This window comes from Panthera onca, chromosome X, assembly GCF_046562875.1.
Source record: "Panthera onca isolate mPanOnc1 chromosome X, mPanOnc1 haplotype 2, whole genome shotgun sequence".
Taxonomy (NCBI): Eukaryota; Metazoa; Chordata; class Mammalia; order Carnivora; family Felidae; genus Panthera; species Panthera onca.
Window position 1 is genome coordinate 117,021,052 of NC_138357.1, and position 15,768 is coordinate 117,036,819.

General features: G+C 41.3%; 1 long non-coding RNA gene and 1 pseudogene across 1 annotated transcript in view; both read left to right on the forward strand.

Annotated features, from left to right (window-relative positions):
• LOC145713946 (uncharacterized) overlaps positions 1–15,768 on the forward strand; it is a 228,598-nt gene that overhangs the window by 103,590 nt on the left and 109,240 nt on the right. The gene's annotated exons all lie outside the window — the stretch shown is intronic.
• LOC145714424 (calcium and integrin-binding family member 2 pseudogene) lies at positions 2,982–9,642 on the forward strand (annotated as a pseudogene).

Below are 15,768 nucleotides of genomic sequence, written 5' to 3' on the forward strand. Positions count from 1 at the left end.
TCATTTCAAGATTCGTTTTTATATGCCTTACTGCTTCTGAATTAAGCTTATAATTTTTTCTGTTTTGTTTGTTCAGTCATAAGACTCTGTTTGACACAAGTGTTTGTTCTACTGTTAATATTTTTTTGAAAACTGTCAACGTTGGAAAATGTTACATAAAAAGAATTATGGTGAGGGAACAGAAATGGTCTTGGGGCATCTGGGTGGCTCAGTCGGTTAAGCATCCAACTCTTGATTTCAGCTCAGGTCATGATCTCACGGTTCATGGGATCGAGCTCCGAGTCCAGCTCTGCTCTGACAGCGCAGAGCCTGCTTGGGATTCTCTCTCTCTCTCTCTCTCTCTCTCTCTCTCTCTCTGTCTTTGCCTCTCCTTTGCTCGCACACTCTCTCTCAAAATGTATAAATAAACATTAAAAAAAGAGAAAGAAATGGTCTTGCTTTGTGGAGTCTCCAGACAAAAATGACTAAATCAACTTATGCTGAAATCCTAACTTTGGCATTCTGAAGAAGGACACAAATAATAGATGGCAATGGTTAAAATCTAATGATTCTCTGAGATCTATAGGGATGTAGGAGGGGCAGGTACTGAGGTAGTCTTTAAAGTTTCTGAATTTTCATTCAGGCCATTACTTTGCCAACTGTTCCGTGCTTTCTCCTGATGCTATTTGTGAAGTGTTTTCCTTCAGAGAAGGGTCTCCAAAGAACAGCGATCTGGTGAGCAAGCAGCACACTGGGATCTCCATAAGAGAGAACTCCCTACTTGTGTCCTTTGCTCTGACACTCCAGGCAGCTCTGCGCAGAGCTTCACTCCAGGAGGTCTCTTCTGAGCACCATTGGTACAAAAAATTACCAACTTTCAAAATAAAGGTCAGTTCAGGGGCACCTGACACAAATTTCATCTCTCCCCTATGTGCCACCAGGTGAGCCTTCTCTGGAATAACATAAAAACCTGATCAGGGCAACTTATAAAATGGTTTGCAATAATAGAATAGCACCCAAAGACTGGAAATATTTCAAGTTCCATGGCAGATGTTATCTTAGGCCTGTGTGGAAAACTTTGGAGAAGACTGGGCCAGCTATTTAAATAAAGTGGGAGTAGCTCTTTTGCATTTGGGAGTGCAGGCTTCCTAAAGAGACGAATCAGCAGAATAACTTGGGGTTCTGGTTTAGAAACTTTAAGATTTTTCCAACATCATGATTATTCTTATTACACCTCCCCAAGGTGGGGACCAAAGTGTAACTACTTATCAGCTTCAAGCAAATGACAAGTCAATACAGAAGAGAGAGTAAACGGTAGATTGTTATGGCCAGAGGAGAATACCTTACAGTTTATTTCAAAACCGATGTCTACGGGATTTTATGAGACAAAAAGATTTGTATAAAGTATTATTTTGTGGGCCTTGTTTGTTATAGTCATGGTATAATACAAAAATAAATGCTTTCAGCTATGATCTGCCTGGGGAAATGGTGAATGGGCAGTGACAGGTAATGTTGATATTTATTTGCTATTTGATATAATGGAAAAAACATTGGATTTATAAATTAGAAGAGTTGGATTGGTTGCAAGTTAATTATGTGATCTTGGATAAGTCACTTGGCCCACTGGATCTCAAAATGTAGTGGTTCTTAAGACAAGGAGGGGTTTTAAAACACAGCTTCCTGGATCTCATCCCTTAGAGGTTCTGGTTCACTAGGCCTGGAATAAGACCTGAGATTCTGAATTTCTAACAAGCTTCCAGCTGATGCCGATGCTGCTGGCCTCGGGGCCATACTGGGAGGAGCAAGGAAGTCTGAGACAAGGCTCTCTTTATTTTCTTTTTTTTTTTTTCAACGTTTTTTTATTTATTTTTGGGACAGAGAGAGACATAGCATGAACGGGGGAGGGGCAGAGAGAGAGGGAGACACAGAATCGGAAACAGGCTCCAGGCTCCGAGCCATCAGCCCAGAGCCTGACACGGGGCTCGAACTCACGGACCGCGAGATCGTGACCTGGCTGAAGTCGGACGCTTAACCGACTGCGCCACCCAGGCGCCCCGGCTCTCTTTATTTTCAAAAGGTGACCACTATGTTAGAAAATTACTCAGGTCTCTTTTGGCCCATAAAATTTTCTGAGGTTCAGTTTTGTTCTATTTGCCCTGCTCGAAGTGTCTGTAATTTTTCTTTCTAATGGAGATGGCTAATGGCAGGGCATAAATTAAATCATTGAAGGAGCAACTGTCTTAGGGAAAATTTGTTGCTTTAAAAGTATTAGCCATTAGCAACAGGTGCCCACTTAAATATTTTATGTTCAGTTTTATGGTTGAGTCTCCTCAGTGAAATAAAAAAAATTCCTCTGGAAGGCTTGAGTTTGAGCATTAACTCTGCCGCTTACTAACCCCATGACCTTAACCTTTCTTAGTTTCCTCATCTGTAAAATGGGGAAACCAAGTCCAACTCTTTCCTGTATTGGTAGTTCCTGGAATATGCACACGAAAGCACCTTGTAGGTTGCTAGGAGTCATACAAACGTAAGGAGTGACTGTATTCAAGGCACAGTGAATAGGAGTCGCAACGCGGGGCACTCAGCCAGTTCCCGCATGATGCATGAGAGGCCATGTGGCCTCTTAACAGCACTCTACAAGCAGGAGGGATCATTGTTCTAGCTCTGTGGCTTAGTTTGTCCACAGGAGTGTCTGTTACATGCTTTTTACAGCCTGGCACTGAAATAGGAGAAATCCAAGCAGATAACGGTATGAGTCAGGGTAGCAGAACCACGATGAGTATTATGGAAGAAGAAATCTATTATAAGAATTAGATCTCGGCAGTGGGAGAGGAGCTGGGGAAGCAAACATTGGGCAGTGGCAGCCGGGAGCTGAAGGGTTGTGGGAAGGTCACTAACTAGCCCTGGCATCAACGAATGAGTCAGAGCTTCCAAGGAAACCCTGGCGCTTGGCACATCCAGTGTCTGCAGTCAGATCAGAAATGGGAGCTGGTAGAGTAGTCATGGCAAGCTGTTGGCTCTTTGTGGCCACTGCCTCTGCAAATTGCAGAGAATTATGTGGTGGTGGGCCTGGGATTGCTGTCAGTCAGCAGGGGCCAGAGAGCTGGAGGGGTGGAAGTGAAGAGAGTGAGGACCAGCCGGAACATGCTCACACCTGTATCTGTGTCTCACTACCTCTAACCACCTGTGACCTCAGAGCGTAATGGCTGCTGCTTCCTTCTGCCTTCTAAATCTTGTACAAGCTCACCTTTTGTTTAACTTAGAACCATGCAGAGGGGCGCCTGGGTGGCTTAGTCAGTTAAGCGTCTGACTTTGGCTCAGGTCATGATCTTGCGGTTCATGAGTTCAAGCCCCAGGTTGGGCTCTGTACTGACAGCTCGGAGCCTTGAGCCTGCTTCAGATTCTGTGTCTCCCCTTCTCTGTGCGTCATCCCTGCTTGTGCTGTCTCTCAAAAATGAATAAAAGTTAAAAAAATTAAAAAAAAAACAAAAACAAGAACAAAAAGAACCACACAGAAAGGGAGATTTTGGAGAACTTAATCCCCGGCATAAAAAGTTGATAGAACAATCCAGCATGATGTCTGACAACATTTCTGAAGCACATACTGACTGAATAATGAGCTATTTCCTTATCCAAAGGGGACAAGTTATCCCTCTCTAAAAGTGAGAAAACAGCACTGTGTTCAAAGACATATTCCGGTCCCAGAATAATAAATTATAGTCATTTAAACGTCTTGAGAATGCACATGCATATGTAAGAATTATGTATAAGGCCTTGTTTGTGTTGGTGGACATGCATAAACATTCACAAAATGCAAGCAATTTCCACATGTAACCAAGAGAAGGTCCTAGGACTCTCATTTATACAGTGTGTAGTAAGAGGATTTGGATTGCAGGGAACAGCACTACATGGTAATGCAAGTGGGAAGAGCTGTGCATGTGGGTCCTAGAGAATGCTTCCTCAGTATGTAAACAGAGGATATGGCAGAAAGGGTAAAAAATGTGTTGTTCCTGTACAGTCGATCCTCATTATTTGCAGATTCAATTTTCAAATTCACCACTTGCTGAATCTTATTTATAAACCCAAATCAATACTTGCAAGACTTTAGTGGTAATTCTCAGCCATGCACGGAGAAGCAGAAAATTTTAGTTACCTGACACACATTCCCAGCTGAGGTCGAAAAAGGCAACGCTCCGCCTTTTTGTTTCAGCTCTTCTACTGTGAATAAGTGTCCTTTCTGTGTGTTTTTTTTTTTTTTTTTTAATTTTTTGTATTGGTTTTTTGTTTATTTTTTGAGAGAGAGGCAGAGAGCAAGCTGGGGAGGGGCAGAGAGAGAGAGAGGGAGACACGGAATCTGAAACAGGCTCCAGGTTCTAAGCTCTTAGCACAGAGCCTGATCTGGGGGCTCGAACCCACGAACCAAGAGATCATGACCTGAGCCGAAGTCGGACGTTCAACCGACTGAGCCACCCAGGTGCCCCCCTGTGGTTTGTTTAGTAGTACAGTTTTCATATTTTTGTGCTCTGTGTTGGCAATTTTGCTGTTGAAAATGGCCCCCAGGTATAGTGCTGACATGCTGTCTAATGTTCCTATATGTGTGCTTCTGTTTAAAGACACTTTATTTAGTAGGTATTATTGATTCATTAACATTGAACTCATGCAACAGGAGCTTTAAACAGAAGCACACATAAAATAAGGTTACGTATTGACTGGTTGATGAAAATGTTATAATTAGAGGAACCCAATCCTTTATTACCTCCAGGAGCAATGTTCAGTATTCATTAACACAGTATTCAAGTATTCATGGCTACTTTATAGAACATAACGCCTACAGATAATGAGAACCAACTGTACATCTTAAAAGGAAGGGTGGATTACTTTCGGTCTCTCAGAAAAGGCTAGATGTAATGGTGAAAGGCAGATCTCAATCTGTCACCATTTGGTTGATGCCTGAAATTATATTCTTAGTCTAGTGTTTTGGCAGCTTATTGCAGTGCACATACCTGGGGTGATTGCTCTTTTAACCTTCTCAGCCAATCACACTTTAGTATGAATAAACCTCAGTAATTTTCCCGAGATCAAGAACCTATTTGGGATTGCATATAAAGGAATAGTCATGAAAGAAAAAAATGTGCTTTAGATACCAAATACATAATGTTCTGCCCTTCACAGAAGAGGCATATTGAGGAAAAGAGAAGAAATATTAGATCTGGAACTGTTCTCTCTTTTACTTTCCTATTCCCCTTTCCCCACTTATTTTCTTCGGACGATAGTACCTCAAATCTTGCAATATGCCATATGCTCATTTATCTCTGCGTCTTGCAAAGTTGGCCCCTGATCACTGACCTCTGCTTTCCTACGCCCTTGTCAGCCTCGGAGCTGCTCTTCATCCTTCAGGTCTCAACTTAGATGCCTCCTCATTCAGACTTCTTAGGTTCCCTAGGTCTTCATCAAGTATGACACTCTGTATTCTCGTATAATATCCTTATATGGTGCTGTGTGTTTCTTGTATAATATTCCTCCCATGGGATTAAAATGCTCTGTTTACTCTCGCCCTTCTTTACTGGGCTAAAGTCTTTTTTTTTTTTTTTTTTTTTTTTTTTAATATATGAAATTTACTGTCAAATTGGTTTCCATACAACACCCAGTGCTCATCCCAAAAGGTGCCCTCCTCAATACCCAAGGGCTAAAGTCTTAATGAAGATTTGGGAAAGATTTATCACGTTATCATTGTAAGCAGTAGTCACGTGGAAGAAATAACATATATTGTGGTTGAATATATAACTAGCTAGCATGTCTCTTCAACTTTTGAGTCAGATATAAGAGAAAAATTCCAATATGGGCTTTTCTGACAAGAACCTCTGAATATTAACTGTTCCCATACCTTAAGTCTGTGCATGTTAACTTAAACATCTTAACTGTATTTAGCAGGCAGCTATAGCTCTGTCATGAATGATCACAAAATCTTAGTGGCATATTAACTTAGCGGCATTTATGTTGCTCATGGTTCAGCAGGGGAAGCTGTGCTTTATGCTCTTGTTCTGAGAGTTGGCTGCGGTGAATTCTCCGTGTGGCTCATCGTGGGACTAGAGCTAAATGGTTAGCAGTTATGTAGGACAACTTGGCTCCTGGCAGTGGCAGAGGCATGCTCAACAATGCAAGCAAATTTCAAGTCTCTGCTTGTGTCATGTGTACTAATATTCTATTGGTTAAAACAAAGAGGGGGCGTGTAGAATGGGAGCTCTTCTACCCCTCTGGGCAAAGTTGACAAATCCTGCTCTTTTGGAAGAAGGACATAGACAAGATTTTCCAGGCTAATTTTGCTTCAGGTCTTGGGAGAGTGTGAAAGAGGACATCAGATGTTTTGCAGTAGTCTCAGGAATTGCTGGTCCCCGTCCTACCTGGAAATGTTCAGCACATCCCCTCTCTGGGGAAGTTAAATCTTTCTAAGCAACACCCTTCCAAAGAAGTAGTGTCATTAAATATAAAGACAATGAAGAACTGCTTTACATGATAGACATCACCCTTTAAAAATAGCTCATCAAGCTTTTAATTCATTTTTTTAAATTTTTAAATGTTTATTTTTGAGAGAGAGAGAGAGAGAGAGAGATGTTGCGCTAGCAGGGGAGGGGCACAGAGAGGAGACAGAGAATCTGAAGCAGGCGCCATGCTATCAGTGCAAGGTCTGATGTAGAGCTCAAACTCACAAACCACGAGATCATGACCTGAGCTGAAGTTGGACACTTAACTGACTGAGCCACCCAGGCGCCCCAAGCATTGAATTCTGATGATGACTGGTATCTTATGGAGATGAACAGAAGGTCTCCCCATGGCCATGGTGATGTCAACAGCAGGGCTTTCCAAAGGATTTTTGAGATTGCTGAGGAGATTAATGGCAGTAATGTCCAATAGGGAGATTTCATTCTGTGGGTTTTACTCTATTTTTTGTTGTTGTTGTTGTTGTTTTTGGTTTTGGTTTTGTTTGGTTTTTATCATTACTGTTTTTTACATTTAAATCTTAAATCCATTTGGAATTTAGTTTTGGATATGGTGTGAGCTAGGGATTCAATTTTATTTTCTTTAACCTATATAGACAGATGTGCCAGTACCATTTAACAAATACACTATTCTTTTCCTCTTGAATTTGAATGTTGCCTTTATCCTATATTTTAATGTATTTACTGGAATCTATTTCTGGGATTGCTACTTCACTCTGCTGCTTTATTTGCACATTTGCACATTTTGTTTTAATTTTAGAGAGAGAGAGAGAGAGCAGGGGAGAGGGGCAGAGGGAGAGAGAGAGAGAGAGAGAGAGAGAGAGAGAGAGAGAGAGAGAGAATCTTAAGTAGGCTCCACACTCAGAGTGGAGCCCAATGTGGGCTTGATCCCATGACCCTGGGATCATGGTCTGAGCTGAAATCAAGAGTTGGGCGTTCAACCAACTGAGCCACCCGGGCACCCCGATTTGAACATTTCTGTGCCAAACTATAGTATTTCGATGGTAGTGGTTTTATAGCATGTTTAATATCTAAGATAAGCCCTCCCAAATATACTATAATCTTCTCTTTAATAATTTTATTGGATTGGGTGTTTGGACTTACATGAACTTTATATGTACTTAAAAATTCTCGTTGGGGTCATAATGAATATTTTACTGAATTATATATTAATTTTAGGAAAATGACTTTTTATGATAGTTAGTGTTTCCATCAAAGAATACCTTACCATTTGTTCAGATATTGTTTTATGCATTCAGTAAGAGTTGGAAAAGAGCCAGGTATGATTTAAGACAGAGAGAAGGCCAGTATGGCTGGAACAGAGAGCCAGGGTAGAAAGGAGATGACCAATCATAACCTAGAGGGCATTCTCACTCTTCAGCATGACTTTATTGAAGATTTATGTGTTGAGGTTAAAGTTTACTTCTCAGAGGATATATATTATTTTATCTTCCTTATTTACAAGTCCTCGAAGAAGCCATTCTATATATTTTTTGCTGCAGAAGAAACTCTTGTTTTCATAACTTGTTAAAGCACCTGTTAAAGATTATCAGTGGGTAGAGACAGAAAATAGAATGGTGGCTTCCAGGGACTGAGGAGGGGGTGGGGAATGGGGAGCTTTGTATTTTTTTTTAAGTTTATTTTCAGTAGCCTAAAGATTTGTTTATATCACTGTTTAGTACAGATACAAAATGTACAAGTCTTCAAAAGTGATTTATACTAAATAAGAATAAATTTGACCTAAGAAAATGTTAAAAGAAAAAAAAAAGGATTCCCATTGCAATGAGAATTCCCATCAGCAATAAGAAATTTCAAAGATTTCACTGATTTCTGAGAATATATCCATAGATCTCAGTTTAGAAACTCTATTTCTTGTTCCTGCTTTAAGATACACCTTGGAAGGGCACCTGGGTAGCTCAGTGGGTTAAGTCTCAGGTTCTTGATTTCAGCTCAGGTCATGATCTCAGGGTTCGTGAAATCGAGTCTGCCTGGGAATCTCTCTGCCCCTCCCCTGCTCATGCTCTGTCTCTCTCTCAAAATACATAAATAAACATGAGAAAATTAAAAAAAAAAAGATACACCTTGGACAAATGGTAAAGCAACAGACACCATTTGTTTTTGGCATCCTCTCACTTCCTTTCTGTGTCCACTACCCCCACACTCTGCCACTCCTTTCCTTATCCTTCAGGTGTCCAGTGTCTCTTTGTGCTCCTTTGATCACTCAACCACCCCCACCTTCCACCACCAGTTAATTAAGTTATGGTTGACATACAAAAAGCTGTGCGTATTTAATATATACAACTTGAGGAGTTTGGAGATAAGTATATGGCCATGAAAATATCACCACAATCTATGCCATAAACATACCCATAACTTCCAAAAGTTTCCTCTTGTTCACTTTATTATTGTGTGTGTGTGTGTGTGTGAGATAAGAACCCATAATAGAAGATTTACCCTCTTAGTAAAATTTTAAATATATGCTGCGGTCTTTTAAACTACAGGTGGGGCCGTGCCCCCCCCCCCCCCCCCCCCCCCCCCCCCCCCGGTGCTGCGGGGGCTGCCGGGTGGGTCTGCAGTGGGCGGGGCTCAGGCTCTGGCGCCTGGGCAGCAGAAGCAGATCACCTCCACGGAGGAGCAGCTGGACCACTACCGGGACTGCACCTTCTTCGGTGAGCAGGACATCCTCACGCTCCACGCGCAATTGCACGGTTCTACCAGCTGGCCCCCAGCCCGTCCCAGTGGACTGTCGGAAAAGCCCCGTCGTCCATGTGCCGATGAGCCTCGTCATCGTGATGCCGGAGCTCCGGGAGGACCCATTCAAGGAAAGGATCATAGAGGCTCTTACTGAGGATGGCAGGGGGAACCGCACCTTCGGCGACTTTGTGGGTATGTCCTCTGTGCTCTGCGAGTTGGCTCTCCGGGAGCTCAAGGCAAACTATTCCTTCAACACCTACAACTTCGTCTGCAAGGAGGATCTGGAGCGGAAGCTGGCCGGGCTCACCCAGTCGGAGTTGGACGAGGAGGAGGTGATGCTCGTGTGCGACAAGATCATCGAGGAGGCCGACCTGGACAAGGAGACAAGGATGGTAAACTGGACTCTGTGGACCTTGAGGACGTGATTGCCAAGGCCCGCGACTTCCTCAGCACCTTCCACATCCAGATCTGAGGACGCTGCTGAGGGTGCGGTGGCCCAGAAGCTGACTATCTGGCTCTGCTGCTGTCTACACAAGTGTGACCTCCAAGCTGCCCAGAGAAGGGGCTGTGGCCTCTGGGGTTATTCCCACCAACATTTCCTTGGGCCCTTTCAGCAAAAGACCCTTACCCAGGGAAGGGGGGTGTGAGGAGCAGGGACCTTCCCAGACCCCAGGGCCTCCAAAGGCCTCCTACCTGTCCCCACCCACTCCAGCTCCCCAGACCCCGGTCCTCTCCCTGTCACAAACGGCCCCACTGGGAGGGGAAGGCGGAGACCTCATGGGGCAGGGGATACCCACGTGTCCAAGGGCTGGGCAGGCATCCCAGTCGCGCAGGGAAAAGTGAAAAATGAAAGAGGACAATGTTTTATGAGCTATGCGGTCTTTGTCTCAAACCCACAGCTGGGCCGCACACCGGTCCGCCGGGTCTCCGTCTCCCCCAACCCTCCCATCGTGAAGCTGTGAGGAGAGTGGGCCAAGGGCTCTGTCCCTGTCCCTAGCTCTGAGTCCTGGGCACCCCTTCTCCTCCACCCTCCCCAAGACCTGGAATTCTCACTGGTGTGTGCTGGCCACACATTTGTGAACTTCTGGTAGTAAAGCACTTTCATGTCCCCATAAAACAAAACGGAACAAAAACCACAGGCACTGTGCTGCACTGTAGATCTGTAGGACTGTTTCATCTTGTGCACCTGAGGCTTTGTGTCCTTTCACGAATACCTCTGCATTTATCCTTCCCTTGAGCGGCTGCCAACCGCCACTCTGCTTTCTGCTTCTGTGAGTTTGACTAGATTCCTTGCGTAAGGGAGATCATGTATTATTTTTCCTTCTGTGTCTGCCTAATTTCACTTATCATATCCTCCAGGTTCATCCATATTCCGGCAGATGGCAAGATTTTCTTCTTTTTAAAGGCTAAATAATATTCCATTGTTTGTATATAGCACATTTTCTTTATCCGTTCACCCATCAGCAGACATCTAGGTTGCTTCTGTATCTTGGCTATTGTGAACAATACTCCAGCGAACATGGGAATGCAGGTAGCGTTTTGAGATAGGAACCTTATTTCCTTTAATATATACTGGAAGTGGGATTGCTAGATCATATGCTAGTTCTATTTTTAATTTTTTGAGGAATTATTCCATAGCTACTATTCTAATTTACATTCCCAACAGCGTACAAGGGTTCCCTTTCCTCCATATGCTCACCAGCGCTTGTTACATATAAATATTTTTGATAATAGCCACCTTAACAGGTATGAGGTGGTATCTCATTGTCATTTTGATTTGCATTTCCCTGATAATTAGTGATGTTGAGCTGCTTTTCGTATACTGGCCATTTGTATGTATTCTTTTTTTATTTTTTCTTTTTCATTTGTACATATTCTTTGGGGAAATATGTATTTAGTTCCTTTGCCCATTTTAAAATTGGATTTATTTTTCCTGTTGTATTGTAGGCATTTTTAATACATTTTGAATACTAACCCTTTATTAGATATATGGTTTACAAGTATTTTCTCCCATTCTGAAGGTTGCCTTTTCATTTTGTTGATCGGTTTCTTTGCTGTACAGAAAGTTTTTACTTAAATGCAATCACATTTGTTCTTTTTCCTTTTGTTGCCTGTGCTTTTAGGTGTCTGCAATATTGTGATTTATAAGAAATATACATTTGGTCATCCAGATGACCAAAATACACATTTCTCATACATTCATTGGCTATTCAACCACAGTTCCTGGCTCAAAGCTCCCCAAACCCATGAAATTGCCTAAGTAATGATGGCAACAAGAGTTCTTTTGTAATGTTAACGAGGTGACCTTTGGACTGCACCTCAGGATGGGGCATCCCCTTGACCTCCTAAGTGGGGAGAGGGCCTGGAGGTTTAATTGATAGCCAGTGGCCAGTGATTCAATCAATTGTGCCTATGTAATGAAACTTCCATAAAACCCAGAAGGATGGGATTTGGAGAGCTTCCAGGTTGGTGAATGTGTGGATAATGGGGAGCATGGCACACCTGGAGAGGGCATGGAAGCTCCATGCTCTTTCCCCATACCTTTCCCTATGGATCTCTTCCATCTGACTATTTCCGAGCTATACCCTTTTAGAGTAAACCAGTAATCTAGTAACTAAAATGTTTCTCTGAGTTCTGTGAGCCACTGTAACAAATTAGTTAAATCTGAGGATGGGGAGTCGGGTCATAGGGTTCATAACCAGTTGTTCAGGAGTACAGGTGACAACCTAGACTTGCAGTTGGCATCCTCAGTTGGAGGGGGTCATTGGAACCTTTGATCTATAGCCAGTTGGTCTGAAGCACAGGCAATAACCTGGGCTTGCGACTGGCATCTGAAGTCAATTTTGTCGGACTGAGCCCCTGACCTGTGGGACTCGGTGCCACCTCTGGAGAGGTTGTGTCAGAATTGTGTTGAATTGTAGGACATGCAGCTGATGTCCAAAGAATTGTTTGCTTTTGTGGGGGATATCACCTCACACACACTGGAATTGGGTGTCAGAATCCCTTTAGTATCCTATCTAAATCATTGCCAAGGCCAATGTCAAGAAGCTTTTCCCCTATATTTTCTTCTAGTTTTATGGTTTCAGGTCTTATGTTTGAATCTTTAATTCATTTTAAGTTGATTTTTGCATATGCATATGGCTTAAGAGAAGGGTACAATTTCATTCTTTTGCATTTGGATATCCAGTTTTCCCAAATACCATTTATTGAAGAGACTATTCTTCTATGTGTTCTTGGCACCCTTGTCTAAAATCAGTTGATCATATATGCATGGGTTTATTTCTGGACTCTCCATATCCTGTTCCATTGGTTTATGTGTTTGTTTTTCTGCCCATACTGTTTCTGATTACTGTTGCTTTGAAATATTTTGAAATGAGGAAGTGTGATGCCTTCAGCTTTGTTCTTCTTTCTCAAGATTGCTTTGAATATTTGGGGTCTTTTGTGGCTTCATATGAATTTATGTATTGTGTTTTCTGTTACTGTGAAAAATGCCATTGAGATTTGGATAGGGATTGCATTGAATCTATAGATCAGTGTGGGTAGTGTGGACATTTTAACAGTATTAATTTTTTCCTCAATCCATGAACACGAGATGTCTTTCCATTTATTTCTGTCTACTTTAAATCCTTTCATTATTATTTTAAAGTTTTTAGTGGACAAGTCTTTCATCTCCTTGATTAAGTTTATTTGTAAATATTTTATTCTTCTTAGTGCCATTATAAATGAGATTGTTTTTTTATTTCCTTTTTGAATTATTAGTTGCTAGCATATGGAAATACAGCTGATTTTGTATCTTACAATTTTGCTGAATTTGTTTATTAGTCTTCACAGGGTTTTTTTGGGTATAGCTTTGATAATTTTTGTTTGAGAGGCAGGCTAGCATTGAGGAAAGAACATGTGCTGTGAGTTAGAAAGCCCTGAGTTTGAATCTTACTTTGAATTGACATATGATTCTAGGACCTTGAGTCACTAACCTCTCTAAGACTTGGTTTCATTATTCATGATACGGGGATGCTCCTTTTACCTACTTTTCTATTACATAGTGTTGTTTTGATGATTACATGAGATAATGAAATTGAAAACATCAGAACAGGGCCTGCCATTTCTAAAGCATGTGATGTGATCAGTAAATGGTATTCCCACCCCCTTTCCTGCTCAGTCTCACCTAGACCTGGCTTCCCCTAAAGACTTGGACCATTAATTTATCTCTCTTCTCCTCATTTCCAATTCAGCTCCCAGCAAAAATGCAGTTTCTTCAGTGCACCTGATCTTAACCACTTGTTTGTTAAAAGTGATCTGGACTAAACTAAAACACAACAAGAGGAAAGGGACATACATTGTTTGCTAAACTGCTTGTTATGGTTGTTGCATATTAAAATAAGATGCTTATGGGGTGCCTGGGTGGCTCAGTTGGTTGAGTGTCTGATTCTTGATTTTGGTTCCGGTCATGATCCCAGGATCATGAGATCAAGCCCTGTGTCAGGCTCTGCATTAAGCATGGAGCCTGCTTAGGATGCTCTCTTTCCCTCTGCCCTCTCTCTAAAATTTAAAAAAAAAAAAAAAAAAAAAAGATGCTTGTTAGCTGACTCTATCTGTAATCGCAGGCGTAATGTAAATATCTCTTACAAAAGGATAACTTCTACTCAGTTTTCAGAGCTTCTCCTGTGTTTGCAGTTTCTTAAAAATAATAAGCCTAAAATAATCCTTATGCCAAGGAAACATATTTTGGGGTAGCAAATTCTGCTCCCCTACAGGTGGTTACTGCAAGGTTAGTAAATAATAAGTGACATAAAATGAATCTAAAAACATTAGGTAGCTGGATATTTGATGGGAAGAGGAAGCTTGGAGCAAATTCACTGAGAGAGGGAAATGAGTCTTGTATCAGAAGAACAGGAGAAGAGTGAGGAGACAGGAGGTCCGTAGCTGTCTCCATTGGTCAGGAGAAGTGAGAATGTTTCTGTGAGGACTAAGAGGTGATAATGCAGTTGGGAAGAAAGGGCTTATAACACTCATGGCTCTGTCATGGCCTTCATGGCTCCTGCTTATCTTTTTGAGACAAAAGCATATGCCTCCTTCTTTAATTTTTTCTAGGCCTCCAGAGTGTTCAGAGGGCAATTTGCTACCTTTCAGCTCCCTACTTCGAGAAGTCTTTCCTCATGATACACTCAGCTCAAGGGTCAATGGGACTATATTTTGGAGAGGAGATTTCCCAAATTTCACAGGACTGAGAACCCCTTTCTGTCTGGTTTTCAGTACCCCATTTAGGTGAAAATGGATAAAATTAAACATTTAGCAGGCTTATTTCAGTTGCTGAGAAATGAGAGAAGTACTTTTCTTAGAATCAACAATAATTCAAAATGGAATAACTACATAATGTGTTTTGAAGAATATGGTGCTAGATAAGTGGTTTTGCCATTACCAGACCTTATCACTCACATATAAATACGGAAAATAGCAGTGAGCAAAGGGGCAAATGTCAATTTAGAGGAAGATGTTTTTGCTTCCATAATGGGTCCTTTCTCCTTGGTGGAATTTACTACAAGCGCATCTCTCTGACTGAAAAAAACACACAAATCTATTGCTTCTTGGTCATCCATTCAGTGATGACGCAAAGTCATCCTTGGAAACTTCCAAAATAGGGGATGACCATAGACCTCCTGTCCATGGGCCTTTCCATATATACTTTCATTTTCTAACTTTCATTAAGAATCTGGAACCAGTGATTTTGAAGGTTTTAAGAACAATCACATTTTTGGCTATGTACTTTATAATCTTTATGTGAATTATTTTTTTCATCAATGATGTGACATTTTATTATTAGTATTTACTTCCAGTAATAGTTACAAAATTTATGGGAACTTTTCAATTTCTTCCATATAAAAGATGAAAGTGAAGAGGCTAGGAAGACATATTTTTTATTTTTCTATTTTCTTGGAATTTTATCATCCAAAGGTAATTGTACTGAACTCGAATCATTAAATATTAAATTTCTCTACTAACTATGTGCAGGATAATGTGGTGGAATTTGAGAGAATTTCATAGAAATATAGATAATATGTCCTCTGGTCTAAGCTAATCACTGTTAGATCAGAAATCCATAAAACAAGATACTAAAATACCAACTTTCCTCTTGAAAAAATATATTTCACTCATTTAATCTTAACAGTAACTTTATGAGGTAGGGTTATTATCATCCCATTTTATAAATGAGAGGCCTCAAGAGGTTAAAGTCGGTAGTGGCAGAGCTGGGATTTGTTGGGGAGGAAGAATTTCCTCTGCCCTTCAAGATCCTTCTAGCTGAACTTAGAATCAAATTAATATGCAACAGATTAACAGGAAAAAATGAAATTTAATAGCATAAGTACAGGAATCCATATAGACATGAAAATTCCAAAGACAGTCAAGTAACATGAGGCTTATATGAGCTCAGGAGAGGGGTAGAGACCTGAGGATACAAAAGAAAGACCATTAGTGGGAAGGTAAAAAGAGATATTTGGAAAACCGAGGTGCCCTATTTTACAGATAAGTTTCTTAGGTAAAGAGGAATCTCTGTTAATAGCTCTCTTCTGGTCCCTGCAGGCAGTTGAGAGGGAGATAA